Source organism: Dermacentor variabilis, unplaced genomic scaffold (assembly GCF_050947875.1).
Source record: "Dermacentor variabilis isolate Ectoservices unplaced genomic scaffold, ASM5094787v1 scaffold_17, whole genome shotgun sequence".
Taxonomy (NCBI): domain Eukaryota; kingdom Metazoa; phylum Arthropoda; class Arachnida; order Ixodida; family Ixodidae; genus Dermacentor; species Dermacentor variabilis.
The window spans coordinates 2062873-2081517 of NW_027460335.1; the positions used below are offsets into that span (position 1 = coordinate 2062873).

The 18645-nt window shown below is 44.8% G+C and overlaps 1 pseudogene; it reads left to right on the forward strand.

Annotated features, from left to right (window-relative positions):
* Positions 1-520: 520 nt before the first annotated feature.
* LOC142568170 (uncharacterized) overlaps positions 521-18645 on the forward strand; it is a 39930-nt pseudogene continuing 21805 nt past the window's right edge.

Sequence of the window (18645 nt, forward strand, 5' to 3'; positions counted from 1 at the left end):
GCTCAAACGAATTACAGAAATTTTGTCCTCCAAAATAGCCATCGCATTCTTTTTATACCATCCATCTCGGATATTATGGCTTTACAGGGTAAAAAGGAAATGCCGAAGCACATAGCATATTATATATATCACGCTGGTTCACCTACTGCAGTGATCGCTGTGTTGAGCAGCTCCATCGGCCTCATGTAGTAGGCTAGCGTAGATATAGAGTGATTTCAAACCTAGGCCAAGATATAGTCCGGCGTTCTCGGCGCGCGTGGCCGCGGCAGGCGAAGTCGGATACGCTGCGCTAGCGACGCCAGGGGTGCAAGGAATTTGCTTCATCTACAGTTCGGCGCGCGCGCGCGCCGCGCGAGGCTGGCGCCATCTGTGCGTCCGGGAGCGCAACTACACGGCCGCGGCGAACAGCTGTTTACATGGCGCATGCGCGTCTTGCATATACCCGCGCCGCTCGGGTAGCGCGCGCGTTTTTTCTCGTTCCGCGCGCTTTTTGTGCGCCTAAAACGAAAAGGTTTGCGGCATGGCGTTAACTTTTCCTGACAGCCAGAACATCGCACGCATATTGCTAGTACGTAGACTACGTCAGAAACGGAAGCGGACCATGTACATACGATAGCTATTTGACAAGCGCCCTCAACTCGGCGACTACCACCAGCTCGTACAGGAGCTGCGCCAAGTGGACCCTGAGTACCACTTTAAGTATTTCAGGTAAGGGATAATGCTGTTCCTTCTATACCTAAGTCTGCATTCTTCGCAATGGGCCTTTCTTCGTGACCTGTGTTTATGTTAAAAAGCGCCATTTTTAAAACAAGGGAAATGGTTAAAAAAAAAAAATCCTGTCAGCCGGTTTGCAGATCACTTAGTTGCGTTCTGCACCCTGCCGTGGTTGCCGCAATTCGATGCAGGTGAATTAAAAAGAAAAAAGAAACGCCTGTGCGCCTGCGTTTAAATGCACGCATTGTAATTCCTGTCGTGGAAATTAATGCGGCGCCCTCCACTGCGGCTAGCTTTATATCCCGCAGTGGAAATTTGGGGACTATAAATGTAATCAAGCATCATCTGACACAAGACACTCTTGTTTTCGCAGAATGACAAAGGCGAAGTTCGATCACCTGTTGAGCCTTGTGTACGAGAGAATACTGCATGCATCTAACCACAGGAGACCGATACGCCCTGCCGAAAGGCTGGCAGTGACGTTAAGGCGAGTTCAATGTTCTGACGCCCCATGAGCATAGCAATACCGATTTGTCATTTCGTTTATTGCGGAGTGTTCCCTTTTATTGCAGTTTTATAAATATTAGTACTTAATGCGTTGAAGTTAGTATTTTAAGTTGTTGTTCGATAAATTTTGCATCACATGTCATGTGAACTAATTTTACTACTGGTGATTTTCCAGGTTTCTGGCAACAGGTGCCTCAATGCAAGACATCGCAATGAGCTACTGCATGCACGCAACAACGGTTGCTGGGATTTTAAAAGAAACGCTCCCGGCGATATGGGACTGTCTATCACCGCTCATCCTCAAGCCCCCAACAGCTGCTCATTGGGATAAAATTCGCAAAGGATACAGCTTAAAGTGGAATTTTCCAAATGTAGTCGGAAGCATAGACGGCAAGCATTTTGCGATTCAGTGCCCAGATAAGAGCGGGTCAGATTATTATAACTATAAAGGTTTCTATTCTATCATTCTACTTGCCGTGGTTGATGCCGACTACCGGTTTACTCTCGTCGAGGTCGGGGCCCAAGGAAGGATTTCAGACGGTGCTTTCTTTAATGAAAGCTCCATTAGAGATGTTTTTGAGCGTGGAGGTATGGAGCTACCCACGACAGCAGTCAATGGGTGGCCTGTTTTTATGGTAGGCGACGCAGCATTTCCCTTGCGCACATATTTAATGCGTCCGTATCCAGGAAGGCAGTTGGACGACAGGAAAAGAATATTTAATTATCGTCCATCAAGGGCTAGAAGATGCGTAGAGAACGCATTTGAAATCCTCGTTTCGCGGTGGAGGGCTTTTCTAGGCACTGCCACGGGACAGCCCGAGCTGCTCACTGACATGGTGAAGGCGGCAGTGTGCCTGCACAACTTCTTAATGGTCGATTCGGTGTATTGCCCTGCAGGCTATGGTGACGCTGTGTGTGGTGGGGAAATACAAGATGGGTATTGGCGGCAATTGATCACACCGGTTGGAGCAATTGAAGTGTCTAGCAGTAATCGATCTGCTCCTGCAGCCATGGCACTCAGAGACGAAATTTCCAACTACTTCTTGTCTGCAGCAGGCTCCGTGCCATGGCAGGTTAACGTAATTAGGCGAAGCTGAGCAACACCGCGAAATTTCACGATGGTGTACAGCGCTTTTATATATTCATTGCATCACACGAATGTTAATTTTCACGAAATTCATTTCTGCAGGTGTACTGATTTTCTTGCCTCTTTTTTGGTATAAATCTCGCGTTGGGCTGTTAGCAGCTACAATTATAGTGTTTGACATTGTTAATTTTTATCTGTATTGTGTCCTTTAGTCATTTTTACTTCTGTTTCAGCGCTGCCAAATCACTATAATATATATGGCTGATCTTGTGTTCCTTTCTTTTAGTACACACTGCTGCTGTGTAAACATATGTACGATGCAACTCTGCACTCTTCTGTAACACCAGCTGCTTGGTTTACTTCTTGAAATACATAAAGTATCTTCACAATAAATAAGCTTTGATGTCTGTAAGCACCAACTTTATTGATTTTTAAATGTTAAAACAATGGAATGAAATAGTGATGGCGTGCACAGCACATGACAAGGTTTAGTTACCACATACAGCACTAGCGCAAGGCTAGTAGCTTCCTTTCAAAGAGGTAGGTAGTCATAAAGCAATAGGTAATAACATAGAAACTGCGAGCGCAAACGTCATCTAAGCTGGGCTCACGTCGCAGAACACTTTTAACACAACTGAACAAGATTACCTGACTATAGGATAGTCTTTTCACTCCAAGGCTGAAAAAGCAACATACTGGCCTCATTAAAGAAAAAACTAAATAAAAGATTAGGCGTGGAGACGCAAACACAAGAGAAAACGACAGGTTAAACGCCGTGAAAAGACATCTACAGTGTTCTCTCATTTTACCTTCTCTTCTGTTCATGTGTGCACCCCTTACCTTTTGCTACGATGCATCTCTACTAACTAGCTTAACATTCTGTGATTCTAAGCACATTGTTATCTTTCAAATCCAACATGACACTGCACTGTTACACATAAAAAATAGAAAACCACAAGCAAACTGTGCACATGAGTATGTAAACAATATCTATCATGTTCCTACCATAGAACACATGTAAAAATGAAATCTTTGAAAATCGTGACTAGAATAGCTTTGTCACTTCAAGACACTAAGAGCCATGCACATATTGCCCTCTTTGGAACACATGAGGCTGCATGCAGCCTTATATAGAAAAATGCAAGGCACCCATGTGCACTTACGAATACATAAAAGGAATCTGAATTGCATTAATTCAGTTCAAAACAAGTGTAAATGAGATGTATAAAAAGACCTATATGTTTGTCACTTCAAGGCACAATGAGAAATGTACTGCGTTGCAGTCATTCAACTACAGCATAAGGTTGCAGCCAAATGCAAATAAAGTAGGAACTACACTTACAGATGCGAGTGTGTGAATGTAATGTGAACTACCCTAGCAGGTACACATCAGTACAAATATATAAAAAATGTGCAATCACAAATATGGCACTTGAAGGCACATAATACTGTTTTAAATCCAACATGATGCTGTAGCGTTTAGTATAATGAGAATGCAACCTGTCTGAACACAAGAATAAGTAGTGTAATCACACTCACGTTAGTTCAAAGCACGAACTTACAAAGGAAATGTATAAAAAGACCTGCCTACGATGGCCGTCACGCTTCCAAGTCAGATAAATGTATTCATTTGAAATGTAAAACAATGTTGCAACCAAATATAAAGAAAGTATGCATTATATTGGGCTATTCGCACATGTGAGTTTACAAAGGTACTTTCCCTAACCAAGCTGCACACTACCTGCACAGACACTTGATAAAAAAATGGCGTAAGAATTCAGGTACAGTTCTTCTGCAGACTCATTGTATAACAAAAAGAAACAGCATACTGCTGTCTCCTTCTCTAACAAGAGGGAACAAGATAAATGAAGGTAGATGCTGCATAGTTTTCTCAAGCGCTTAAATGTCATACTCGGCAATTACCTCCATTAACCGTGCTTTGCACTTAGCTGCTGCTTGTCTGGCGAGCCTGTCCAGTGTCATACCAATGGAAAGACCAAATGCCTCATTTTCTGTCATTTTTTTCTTGAGGTGGCTCAGAAGCTGCTGATCAAAAGCGTCATTTTTTTTGTTTTTTCTGAGCATCAGAAGGCGCCGTCCCAACAGAAGTGCCTTCATCAGCGTGTAGGGGAGCTTGCTCAATGCAATACTGCTCCGCTTGGCCTGCTTGTACTTCTTCCTGGTCGTCCTGGGAGGGAGACACACTGGCAGTGCCGCACATGGTGCGCAACAGCTCCTCCGCCGTGCTGTCCTGGCTGGTCGCTGCTTGTGAACCGTGCACGTTCGATACGGTTCTAAACAAAGAAAATTCGGGCCAGAATGGCGGAATTGTGAATAGAAAAGAGTTGTGACCGCTCTTGACAACAGCCTGCTTACACAAAAGCAGACAAATGCGAATTAGCAAAGTTATCGGCAAGTAAGTAGCACAAAAGACATCAGAAGTAAACTCCGTATATGAGATCATTGGAAAAAATAACAGTGGGAAAACAACTAATTTTTGTAAGTAAACAAACGAAAGACGTCCAGTGAATTTTGTCGAAAATACAACCGAAATCGTTTCAGTCTAGTGATAAGGCTGCGAAAGCGGCGAGGTACTCTTGATCATACGCAACGTCCCCGCAGCGAAAGAGAAATGTGGCTGGAGTACTTCTAAAGTATTCAATAAAATACTCACGGTCTCATACGGCCACACTCTTTGTAGAATTTCATTGCGGAGAGGAATTCCCACGTGCGTCTGGCTATATACCCGAACCCGCTCCTCTTGGCCTGTTCGATTAATTTTCTCTCTCTGTTGTAGCGGTCACGCAGCCTCTTCCAGAGTTTGAGGCACTGGTCAACTGATGCAGAAAAAAAAAAGGAGTCGATATGGGACCACCTACATTGCGACAACTGTGCACTGCAACTAAATATGAATACGAAATGCAGCTTACCTGTGGCGAGACCAACACTGCTTGCGTATGGTTTCCCACGCGTTGTTTTTGCGCTCTGTGTCGCGGTAGTCCATGCGCTTCACATCGTACACACATGGATGACTTCGAATCGCTTCAAGCAGGCGCTCAATAAGTGCGTCCTCACTTGCGCTGTCATCACACGCGGATGTAGAAAAAACAGCCGCACTGTCAGTACGCGCACCGCTGGCTGCCATTCTGTCTTCTGCTCGCTGTCGCTGCAGCGCGCAGTGCATTCTGGTCTAGCGGCAGCCGCGTGAAATAGAACACGCTCTATGTCCGCGCCGGCGGCGTTGAGTTCGCCAAGCGCACCTGGGCACGCCGGCCACGCCATGACGCCGGACTGTAGAGTGCTCGCATTTCACCGACGTCGCTTAACCGCGCCGCACGAGGCCGCGCGCGCGCGTTACGCCGGAGTATATCTTGCGATGTACTAGACTTGAAATGCCTGGGAATGATGCCGGTGTATCACACATATTTGATAGCGTCTGCCGCTTAGATGCTTCGTAGTTGCCTTAGGTTGGCCGTGCACGAGCACGCGCTCTTATGTTTTAGCCTCTACGCCAAGCGATCAGACAGGGAGCAGACTTACCATTTCATGGTGGTAATGCTGAGACACCGGCTCTCTTCGTTGAATTAAAACCGTTATAGGCAAAATAGTTGACAACACATACACACCCCAGCTGATAATGCGCTTCACATGTTTGCGCCCCCAAGAGATATTTCGCGTATTATAGTTATCGATGCAGCGAAAGGCTTCCCTGATGACTTTATATGAATGAACATGGCGTAAATTTGAGGAAGTACGATCTAAAAATCTCGAAATCGTTCCGCAGCACGCGATAGCAATACTACTTTCAAGCAACGCCGCGCCGGATCCAACAAGCCAGAGAGGAGGAAAGGCTCGCCGCGCGCCCCACATCCTCCTCGCCCGATGAAAAAGTATATATAGGAAGACTAGCCGTTGGTAAGGTGCTTCTATAATAAGGTAGCGACATTAAAGTCCCTTGATAATTTGAAAGTAGCGACACGCTTTGAACTCTGCCGCCGCCGCGCGACCTCCTCGCCTCCTCCTCGCCCCTAGCGCGTTCCCCCGCGGCAACCAGTTTTGCCCCCGTTTTTCTGCACGACGATTGGTCTCTCTGCCGTTGCCCTTGGAAACGCGTGGATCTTGAGTTTTGTTTGTGTTTTTCTCTTTCGTTCGCGCCATTTTCCTCCTGAGCACGGCAGGCTCGGCGCTTTAGCTCGATGTAGCGAACGTTACACGCTGTGCTTCCTGCTCTATGTGCTAGCGCTATGCCGGGCTGTTGCGCATATAACTGCAGCAAGAAGCCTGCAGATGGTGAGGCCGTTTTTATGATACTACAAGGAAAGCGTGACGGCTTGCGCAGGAAGCAGTGGCTGCATGACATTGGCCGAACGAACTTTGTTCCGACAACAGTGTTGTTTGCGAGCTGAGGCGTCCTTCTTATAGCTCGTAGCAAAGCATCCCGTAATGCTGCTTTTTTTTTTCATTCTTCCGGCCTGCTCACCAGAGTTTTTGGTGCGGTTGTCCTCAGTATGCTTAATATTCTGGGGCGGCTCCATCCGCTCGCATGTCGCTAACTATTGTTATTCAGTCGGAAGTGCAGCATTATAGATTCTGCTTTGCGCCCTGAAAAAATTAGTGGCAAGTATACCCGTGGTATCGCAGGTGATGGGCGTTAGCTAGCCAACATTGCGTTTTTTTATTAAGTTATAAGGCGAAAGCCTTTGGAACTCTATGTTTCAAGTTTCACGTGACCCAAGGAAGGCCAGAGGTGACCCAAAGCATGTCCACCCCTGTATAAGAGATGATTACCCAAGTTAATTAATTTATCATTAGTGATTGACATAAGGTAGATTAGGGAGGATTAAGTTTGATTAGAGTGTACTGAAGAAGATTAAGGTGGATTAGAGTGCATTATGAAGAATTAAGATGTATGAATACAGATTAAGGTGGGTGGAGGAGGATTAAGGCGGATTATGGGGGATTAAGGTGAAAGGTTGATGAAAGGGTAATAAGACCGCTTAGGGTGGATTAGGGTGCATGAACAAGGATTAGGGAGGATTAAAGCGGTTAAAAGAAGGTTAAGGTTGATTAATGTGAATTAAGCTGAATTAGGGTTGTTTAAGGAGGATTAAGGCCGATTAGTACGGATTAGGGTAGATTAAGGTGGATTAGGGACCATGGAGCTGGATTAGGTTTGATAGAGGTGGATTAGCGTGTATTACGGTAGATTAGGACTATTAAGAAGGATTAAGTTTGATTAAGGTGCATGGATAAGGAGTAAGGTGGATGAAGGAGGATTAAGGCGGATTATGATGGATTAGGGTTGATAAAGGAGGATTAAGACCGTATAGGGTAGGCAAAGGTGCATTAGGGGCCATATAGATTGATTAAATTGTATTAAGGTGAATTGGGAGTATTTTGCTGGATTAAGGTGGATGATTGATTTGATATTTTGCTGATTAAGGTGGATGAGGTGGATTAGAGTGGACTAAGGTGAATTAGGGTTCATTGAGTATTAGGACCGATTAGTCTACCATAATCCTCTTAATGCACATTAATCCACCGAATCCACATTCATCGACCTTAATCCTCCGTCATTCACTTTAATCCCCCATAATCCACGCAAGTCCTCCTTAATTCACCCTAAGCCACCTTCATCGACCTTAATCTACTCTAACCCTCCTTAATGCACTTTATTCCTCCTTAATATACCCTAATGCTTCCTCATCCACATTAATGCACCCTAATCCACCATAATCGTGCTTAATTCACCTTAATCCACCCGAATCCACATTCATCTACCTTAGTCCACCTTAATCCTCCTTAATCTACCCTAATCCCCCTTCATTCACTTTATTTCACCCAAGCCCACCATAATCCTCCTTAATATAATAATAATAATCTTTATTTCTCTCTTTCCACATAATACAGAATAATGCACCTTAATCCTTCTTAATCCACCCTAATCTATTATAATCGTCATTAATGCACCTCAATACACCTTCATTCACCCTAATCTACCTTCGTCGACCTTAATCCAACCTACTCCTCCTTTATGCACCCTAATCCACCTTCATTCACCTTAATGCACCTTCATCGACTTTAATCTACCTTAATCCTTCTTAATACCCCCGAATTCCTCTTAATCCAATCACTAATCAGTCATTACTTTGCTTATCATTAACCATCTCTTATACGCGGCTGCACATGCTTTGGTTAGCTTCCCGCCTTCCTTTGGTCACGTGATATTTTCTGTAGCTCACAACGGGACCTTGAAACAGAGGTCCAAGGCTTTCGCTTAATAAGCTACACACAAAATGATGTGTCACAAGCAATACTAGATCAGACACACGAAGTAAATCATCTGATCATGCGGCAGAAAAATTGTCTGGAGTGTAGAACTCGCCTCAAAGCTCCCTTTACATCGGTATACCCCGTTCATACGGCTTCAAGAAAAAATGAACCTCCTCATAAACGTTGCCTCCAGCATTATCAATGCTGTTATTAGCATTTCTCAAAATTTTCAACCCCACTGGGGCGCGCAACTGGCCCAAAATAACACGCCTCCATAGAATCCTGCGGCCCGTCCGCGGGAGCCCAGGAGGAAAAGCGCGCCGTGCGCAGCCGGCGGGCGAGGAGAATTGAGGAGGAACGCGCCGTGAGGAGGAGAGTGTCGCTACTTTCAAATTATCAAGGGGTTTTAAGCGACATCTGCCGCGCGCGCCACCTAGTAAGTTCCTGTAGCAGACGGCGCCCAGGCTAAACCGCGGCGCCGTGGCATTCGTAAGGTGAAAAAATATCTGCACATGCGTGGAAATAAAACCTACTGGTTCCCGACTGTGGAGAAAAACGAAAGAAGGGCGCGAACTGCTAAATCTAGTCCTTTAATTTCAAATGAACGCTGAAAGAAAAACGCTCAAGAGAGCGGAATGAGTGCTTGAACGCCTCGATTCCGCATGCTTACCTTTCGTTTGTTTTCGTTCAATCAACGCGCGAGCCTTGGTAATTGCTAGCGCTTATTCTCGTTTGTTCTATAAATTACTTTGCTTGTAACTGTGCTGCGTACACATAGCGGTTACTTTGAACGAATAATTCGTGTAAAAAAGAAGACCGGCAGTCGCTTGGATCTAAAAACTTTCGACATAACGTCATAAGACGTGCGACCCTCACGGAAACTAAACATCGTGTGTGTGTGTGTGTGTGTGTGTGTGTGTGTAAACGAGTGCGCCAACAGTCTTCTTGCCGCTGAGTGTTTATGTCGTGTAGCGATTACTCGACGACTGTTGTGTTTTGTGGCTCAGTGCTACGACCCAGTGCACCTGTCGTGACATTCTGAAGCGGCGGTGTGGATCGTGTCAGCGAGTCTTCTCCATCGTGTTCGGACTGCCAGCGCGATCTAACCTCGCGGCACCCCAACATCGAGCGTAGTGTGTGCGCGTGTGTGAATGCGATTGACTGTTCTCGTGAACCGCGCGACGTCACCACGTAAACTTGAATAGTGACGCGCATTGTTGTATTTATGCCTTTTCTCCTCCGTGCACCGCTAAGCCCCTTAAGAATTACAGGGCCCTTGTACGAAACGCACGCGGATTGGCCTAGCTATGACTGCACTGTGTTTTGCTGGCGATCCGTGTATCGCTTCTGGCGTGTTTCTAATGTTAATTTGCAGTTGTGTGTTTTTCATTAGTAAAATGGCATCGCCGATTACTGAAACATCTTCGAGTGTAAGGGAAACTTGGAAGGAACGAGCTCGCAGGTGTACGTAATGTACTTCGATATATTGTATTATAGTTTATTATTGGATGGCCAGTAACAGTGGCTATGCAGTATTTCTTTTTGAAAGCAGAGTAATGCAGGCACTTAGGAATATATATTTATTCCCATATGCAATGCACAAAATACGATTACGATATGCAGAGTTGGAAATGTCTTTTTGGACATATTGTAAAGTGCCGTTAACAACGCGCGCACAAACACAGGAAAGTGTAAAAGTAGAATTCACTGCTGAAATTTGTGATTTTTGATAGCACGTAACGCAATGCGGATATTTGTCAGCGAGTTAATGCGCTTCTGCCCCACTATTTACATGCATGCCAGGTCATACTGCACTTGTTAAGTCAACGGGCTCATAATGCACTTAAATCAATAATCTCCACAAACTTCGGCCGTCAACATTCATGGGCGCGAATTAAATACTATCGCAGCTCTGTACACACGCGTGTATACTTTCTCTCGCACCTTCCTATCGCTGTACGTTACATTCCTCGCATAGTCGTGCAGTTACCGATGGTTGAGTCTTTCCGACCAATCCTGTGCTACCATACTTTTCTTCTGGTTAGGTTCTGGTTGCCGCGCGGGATGCGAAATGACTTCTTGCCATCCGTCGTCCAGTTTCGGCACCCAACCAAAGAGCAACAAGGCATTTCGGCCATCCCGGTACGAAATTAGCGCGGCAATGGGCACAGCACAAGAGGCGAAACGCGCGCGCTTCGCCCGGCGTACAGGAACTTTCATGGCGGCAAAGTCAGAGCAAGGTCACTTGTCACCGATCTGCGTATCGCTGGCGTTGTCGGCTGGATCAAAGCCTTTCTCTACTTTGAAATCATTGAGGCACTTTAGCCGTTGGGCGCTCGCCGCGCCCTCTGTGTGACGTCACACCGCGGGCCTCGATTCTCGGGCATCTCGCCTCGTCGCGGAAGCCGTGCGGCCGCCATTCCTGCCGTTCGAGGAAACCCCTAAGTGGGAACCCACCAAGTTTAATAACATGTCTAAATACAAGCGAAGCCTAAGCGCAGTTGGGAGTCTGTAGCTATCGCTACTCGGCTAGGTTTAATCAGAGCTAAACCACAGCCAATTTTGTTTCCGCTTCTCTGCAGTCGTCGTTCCTTCGGGGAACTCGTCTTCCACGTGAACGACCATTTCTTTGAGGGATGAAATTGTCTGCTCCGTCAATGATAAAAGTGGTAAAATATGATATGGCATGGTCTCATAGTCAAATTACTTATAAAATCTGGCGATATGGGGGCGGATTCCTAAGAAGAGTTCCAATTACCCTGAGCTAGTTTCCAGCGACGGCAGGCGGAGGAGAGTCGTATTGTGTTACTAGGTTTAGAGTTACTCGGAAGTTATCACTTCCTAATGAGTTTTTAATTACACGCCATTTTAAATCAGGGAAGATAGGAGCAGAGCCTACAGACCGGTCTATTTACAAGTAGGAATTATGATGAGGATTATAATACGTTGGTTCCTTCTTATTGAATAGGCAGGCACCGGAGTTTAAAACAAAGTTCTCAATGAGTAGACCTCTCGCGTCGCATGGTGAGTCTCCCCACGTCCTAATCAATAAGGTTATAAAAGTCTTTTTTTTTTTCGATATGATGGTTCGGAGGTGTATAAATAAAACGTACAGTTGCCAATTTAATAAAAAGAATGGCCCAAACTGACACTGCCTCAGCGGCCGTCTGAAGGGCGACGTGTCGACGAGCTACAGACTTGTCGGCTACTATTGCTACGCCGCCAGACGCCTTAGCTTTGTTGAGGTCTTTCCGGAGGATGGTGTAATTACGAAAGAAATTAGTATTCGTCGGCTTCAGATGTGTGTCTTGAACACACAGCATCTTTTAATTGTGTTTGTATACTAGTTATGTAATTTGCTCGAGGTTATGAAGAACTTATCGGACATTCCATTGTAATATTTCTGTCTCTATTATGATAAATCTGTTCAGCTGTGCGTTTAAGAGACAAAGATTAGTTCAGGGGCCCTTTCCAGTCGCCGTGACGCGCTGTTTGTCTTTTTTGGAGCGTTCGTGAGAATATCGCCGCTCCTTGGGCACTGACGGCGCCGTCTGCCTAGTCGTTTTGTCCATCGCCTCTTACCAGCCGCTGGACATATACTCTTCCGAGCGCTTCGTTTGACGTGAAGGCCTCGACACGTTAGACGAGACCTTTGAGGCCACTTGCCCGGAGGTCGATGGCCCCCTCTGCTGATGTCGCGGAGCAGCGCCAGTTGCAACCGCGCGCGCGGGGGGGAGGGCAGATACCGTCAGTGACGGCTCAATGCGATTGGGCCGGACAACCGCAGGAAGCCGTTGTGTCGCTGCCCCTGACGCGTCACATCGGCAAAGCAGTTCTTTGACAGGAAGGATACTCGCCTGCGTGCCTCCTTGAAATGTATCTTTTGCTTTAGTTTTATTGTTACAATTTCCTGTTAAGTGAAGTGAAAGAAAGATAAAAAGAAAGTCAAGACGTTATATAAAAGAACGCGAGAAAAATATATATTTTTTTGTCTAGGAGTAAGTCAAACTTGCTAAGTTACTATGTCACCGCCGCATTTCAAAGGCGTACCAATAAATCATTATTGTGATTTATTGTGGCATTGTGTCGTGTCGCTTTTCAAATCAAGATGGCTAGGCGACTATGTCACCGCCGTGTTTCGAACGGTGTGCCAATAATAATGATCATCATCATTACCATCGTATCGGGGCAGTTGCTTTGCGGTCTGCGATGCGTGTGGCAGATCCACTAGACATGCGCCCTTTGTGTTGCAGTTGCATTTTATCACGTGGCACGAAATGTAACAGTTGCATAGGTGGCAGAACAAGGTAGGTAAAGAAGTCTTGAAGAGAAAAAAGCACACAGTCGATATAAATATATAATAATGTATCGAAAAACATGGATGCATGCTTGATTAATTAAAGAAGGCTAGGTGGCTGTCACTGTACAGTAGAAAAAGGAAATGCAATTAATCATGATAATCATTAGCAACGTATCGTACTATTTGACGCGCAATATGAGTGGCATGCCGCGGAGTGTCGATGCGTACAAACTTTGCATTGCAGTTCCGCTATATTGCACTAGGGGTCCTGACATGTAGCACTCCGTTAAGCAGTGGCATGCGGCATGCAACCTGGGCACTGTTTGTCACCACCCCGCTTCAAAGGGGATGCCATTAAACCATATTTTTCATCATCATAGTCAGCAGCAGCGCGTTGTGCCACAGGTCAAGGGATGTGAAATGAGCGGCACGTAGTCTGGATACCTGTGTTTCTTCGCTACGCGTTATGGTGCCTCCTCGCAAAGTGCAAACGGCTTCTGGAGAAACGAATCGTAGAGCTACCGTGCCACTTCAGTTAGACAATAACGGGCTGAGTAAACTGCGGTGCAGAGAGCAGGACCAGCCGCAGAACAATCCCCAGCTCGCCGTCGATGCAAGAAGGACAGTCCGGATCATTCTCGTAGAAACATTGCGTAGAAACTGCGCCGCGAAGACGCTGTAGTGTGTGATGCAGAAAGTAGAGGTCCTATGCAGCTGCTCGTGCAGCTTACGTTGCGACTGTGTTGTGTGGGCAGCTCAGGCCTGTGACTCTTTTGCGTGCACGGCATTCAGTCTTGCCTACCCGCCCGCACAGTTTAGGCCGATGCCGATGGCGCTCTAGTGAGTTTAGGCCGAGCTCAGTCGCCGACTCAAGCGTCTCCTATACTGGTGAACCTGACGAGATGCTTACACTATCAGGATGTAGAGAAGTGTTCTTGTAGTTCCTTGTTGATCATGTAGATTTAAAATCCACCAATCTTCATTTCATGCTCTGCGCGACCAAAAAACCTACGCTACATGGCATCCCCATTATACTGGGTGTCCCACGTAGTTTGATTGAAATAAAAAAATATATGCAAAAGCCACGTAGCTGCACAGAACCAAGGCAGTTTCGTTCGGCATCGCTTAGAGATACTTTATGTTTTTGTTTTTGATATTCTTTAATGTTTTCGTCCCTTGTGCCGTCTCTTTGCCATTTAAGTGATCTCATGCACTATAGGCCGTTGATAGCGGAATAACAGTCGTATCTCCAAGCTGAACTCACTTACGTCCTCCAGCAGCCACCATATCGTTGGGCCATTCTCCGCGATTCGAAAGCAGCCCTTCAAACTCTGCAGTTTTCCCTACCTCAAGGGTTACCCGAACACGTAATGTACGAAATAAGGCAAGCTCATCACCACGCGCTCAAGAAAGGACACGACAATGCATTTCAGTGGTTGCCAAGCCGCTGCGGACTTCTCGGCAACGACAGCGCAGATAAAGCTGCTCCCTCGGCTCATAAAAAACATAAGTGGGTGCTTTTACGACTCTGAAAAACAGATCCTGTACGGGAACTTCACTTGCTCGCCTCATCACACTTCTACGATGGAATTCATCGGGTTATCATCGTGGAGCACGAGTTAACCAATTATAATATAGAAGCTCAACTGATGCAAATAATGCAGCCTGTCGCAATAATACCCCGGCAACACAAAAAGTTTTTTTATGAAACCAATTTGATTGACACATAAACAGCAGACATGTGCACTCAGGTCTGAAGTGTACTGTTTTAACGATCATCCATTTCGAGAACAAAGTTTTTTGGACTATTTTTCAATGCGTAATATCAGTGCTCCGCTCTAAAAGCCCTTCAAATTGGCCATCACAAGACTGCTATGGTATCTTTATATTAAACGAATTTCGGTCTACCAAAATTGCTCTTTATGTTTGTTTTGTAATATTGAGTTCATTTCATTGATAATTATTCTTTATTATTGAAACTGCAGAACGTGTAGCTATGTCGCTGCGTTTTTTCCGGAGCTAAAGCGTGAAATCATTATAGGATGTTATCACTAATGTTATCACTCGGGAAATGCGGTTTGTATGCACTTGCAGTACATATCAGCAAGAAAACGAAAATGCAGGTCTTTAAGTGAAGCATTCTTACATTTCTCTATTTACCAGCTTAGGTTACCAGCTTTGCAACAGTAAATAGTTTACCGTTTTCAGACAAGCCGAGGGCACAATACTGCAAGGTCAATACGAAATGTCCTGCAAATGCAATAATATATATATATATATATATATATATATATATATATATATATATATATATATATATATATATATATATATATATATATATATATACATTTATATAGCATTTTTTAGTGGCTATGGCGCTGCGATGCTGAATTCGACACTATGGATTCCATGCTGGCCGCGGTATCTCCGTTTCGATAAGGGCTAAGGTCGAGAATGCTCAGTTTACATGCACGATAATAACCCCAGATGGTCGAATTATCTCTGAGTTAGCACTACGGCGTACCTCCTATTCTGATTATGATTTTGGAAAGAATCGGGAACACCTATTTTTTTTATATCTGCGCTATTGTGCGAACATGCGTTTTCCGACAGCGTCGATCATGTTGGGTGGACGTTTTCAGCACGTTATCAAATTGTGCATGGCTCCAACAGACTGGCACAAAACATTCAATTGTGTCTGGACACGTACAGTGCTTGAAAAATAAGTTTGGAATGTGAATTTGAAGTTTCATACGAAAAACAGGTAATAACGTGTGGTGCAGGAAAGTGAAGCGCGCGCTGCATGCGTAGTTTGTTGCTCGTGCAAAACTCTTCGTCAGAGAAAATATTACAATCGTCATTTTTTATATCATAGATATCTTCTTCAATTTAGGAGATTGGTACAAAGGCATTGAAGAAATACAGCCATTTCACGTAATCCTATAATGAAGAGGAAAAGAACGCTTTACGGAGCACATTTGCGTCATCACACTCTGTCACTCGTCATTTCTATGAGAGTCAAACAGGTTCCAGTACACGAGATACTGCAACGTGTTGACAGTGCAAAATAGGCAACACTTGTACACGTCCTTTCCGTATTTAGTTTCGTAGTGCCTGCGAGTACAGCGCCAATTACGAAAGGTATTACAACGTTTTTCAATTTTGGGAAAGTACAGCGATTAAGAAACGACCGGAACGAAGGAAATTCGCAGGAAACGAAAAGACGCATCCCACACATGCTATACTAACATGGCTATCCTACAGTTGGATTCTTTTTTCTATCGGTGGCGCTAGTTCCCCGAACAAATCAATTGAACGAGCGCGTACTGTACGTGAAGACCATACGCGTGCCCATTTCAAAATTCATCGCGCAGAAGATACTTGCCTCCCAGTGCCTTACCGACGTATTCGAAAAAGTTCCACCGCAGTAATTAAGGCCTTTAGCTGGCCACCTCTACCACAACACGACGGCTTTTGCATGTTTGTGTTGGACATATAGCAAGAACCGCGCAAGGAACCATGGTCATTGCGAAAAATCTGTGATTCCTCAAGCTGCGGTTTCTGAAACAAGGTCTTTGGATTGTGCGATACAGAGGTGGTTGGAGTGATAGCTGTGAACACTGAAAATTACAGTGGTGAATTCGTACCATATGCGCATACGGTACTTGTAAGGTATATACAAGGTATTACGCTTGTCAAGCATTAGAAAATGAATTTTGTCTATTGGTTTTCAAGCCGATGTCCTTAGCTGTGATGCGAGTGCATGGCTTTACATTATTAATGGTTCGATCATTTAGCCGTAGCTGCTTTTACTTTCCAGCTCTAAGGCTAGCCTTTTGATGCTTGTATAGCTTATAACAGGCACAGCGAGCAATGGTTGCACGTGGCCCACATCCATATCCCAAATTTCGAGTTTACTTGTTTTACATACTAATTCAAGTCAGGCATTGATTTGTTTTGCTCAATATGTCCTACTTAAAAGTGTTTTTCCGACCGTAAAAGTAGCGAGCGGAAACATGCAAAATTTCAGTGGCACTGGCCGCTCGAGGCATTTTGTATGTATTCGCGGGCTTATTTCACGCTCGCAAAAACACTTTTATGTAGCATGTATCGGGCAACATAAAGCTGTATCTGGAGTTTTTCATGTTTCTACAGGATTTTCTCATTCGCACTTTGTTATCTTATTATAATATATAGCAAATTAATAATTTATTGAAGAGAAATTATTTAGTTAGGTAGTATTGAAAACGAATAATCGGAATATCTAAAATTGACGGCAAACAACGTCATTTTGGTTCTATCCAGCTACGTTGCATTCACATATACCCCGTGTATATTTTCTCTCTATACGTGTATTACCTTATTGGCAGCTAGTTTATGGCTTATTCCACACAATCAGCTCGAAGGCTACAATAAGCTGCCAGCTATAACGTTCCGAAACTGCATTGTAGGTTTAAAGACACTGTAGGAAAGAAATGGTTATTTTCTCCACCTAGGCAGCTTTTAAGCGCAGACATTGCACAGTAGACAACGAAAATCGGTTTTATTCTAGAACAAGAATTATACCGCAAGACTGAGCCCTGTGTTAGATAAGCATGATAGGTGCAAATTGAAATGCATCCGGTCGATAAGTACACCCGAAAATATTTCCAATGAGAATAGTTAGGTGCGAATATCCCTGATGACATAAGCTAAGAAGAAACGTTCGTACAGTAGACATCGCCAAACTGTGGTTGCTCCGTGCATGGCTACTATGTACGATGTCGCGTGATGACATCCCGCCCGCGGCAACATGATACGGGGGGGGGGGGGGGCGATATTCAAAATCGCGTATGCAACGCATATTAGGCGGAAGACTAAGAATCGCAGCTGGTCAAGATTAACCCGAGCTCCTTGCTCGGTTCGGACGGTGCTTTGGGCACGTACAACCCCATAATGTTTTTTTTTTCGAAGTACTGGATGATATTATAATGAATGTTTCATTAGGTTATGTTATTTGACGATGCGTTTCATTGGCTAATCTTGTTGAAGTACTGCGCATCGAAGAATTTGCTACAAGCTTTCACATTTTTATTTCAGGTGCATGCATTGCCTTATAAATAATATTTCGCGTGTCTCGTTTGAATATGTTATACAGGTTACCTGTTGTGACAGGTTTTTACAACAACATTTGCGCTTGAGTGTTTCCGGGTGCCTGTCAATTATTTTTTCCTTTTCTCGTGCGTGTGTTCAGGCTGCCGCCATGTTCGCGAATAGATACAACATTTTAACTACATTTCGCACGACACTCTGGGATATCCGGCTTCGCCACGTGGTCACAAAATGACTCCTTCTAAACAGCACACCTGGTTAACGACACAGAGACTGGGGGTGAGTTGACAAAGCCTTTACACAGGTTCGCATCTTAACGGGGTGGGAAGATGAAGCTGCCCTTCCCAAAAGCCTTTGTGTCCCGTGAAGGGGCAAAGCATGGAGAAGTACATTTCAAGGGTCCAGGAATTTCTGTTTTAACAGCTTCCCTTAGCTCGAGGCTAGTCTTGAACATGAAGCTACCAATCAAGCCTCTATTGTGAATACGCGTTTGCACAAAGGGCCGCAGCTTCCTCCATGCTTTTTACCTTTTGGCACTACCCTTCTCATTTCAACCTCCCTTGCCCTACGATAGGAATGCCTATATTCACGGTATCCAAAGGGAGCTTCCCGGAATGCGCACACAAAGAGCCATAGCTGCGTTCCGAGCACACAGAGATGTGTCAGCAAT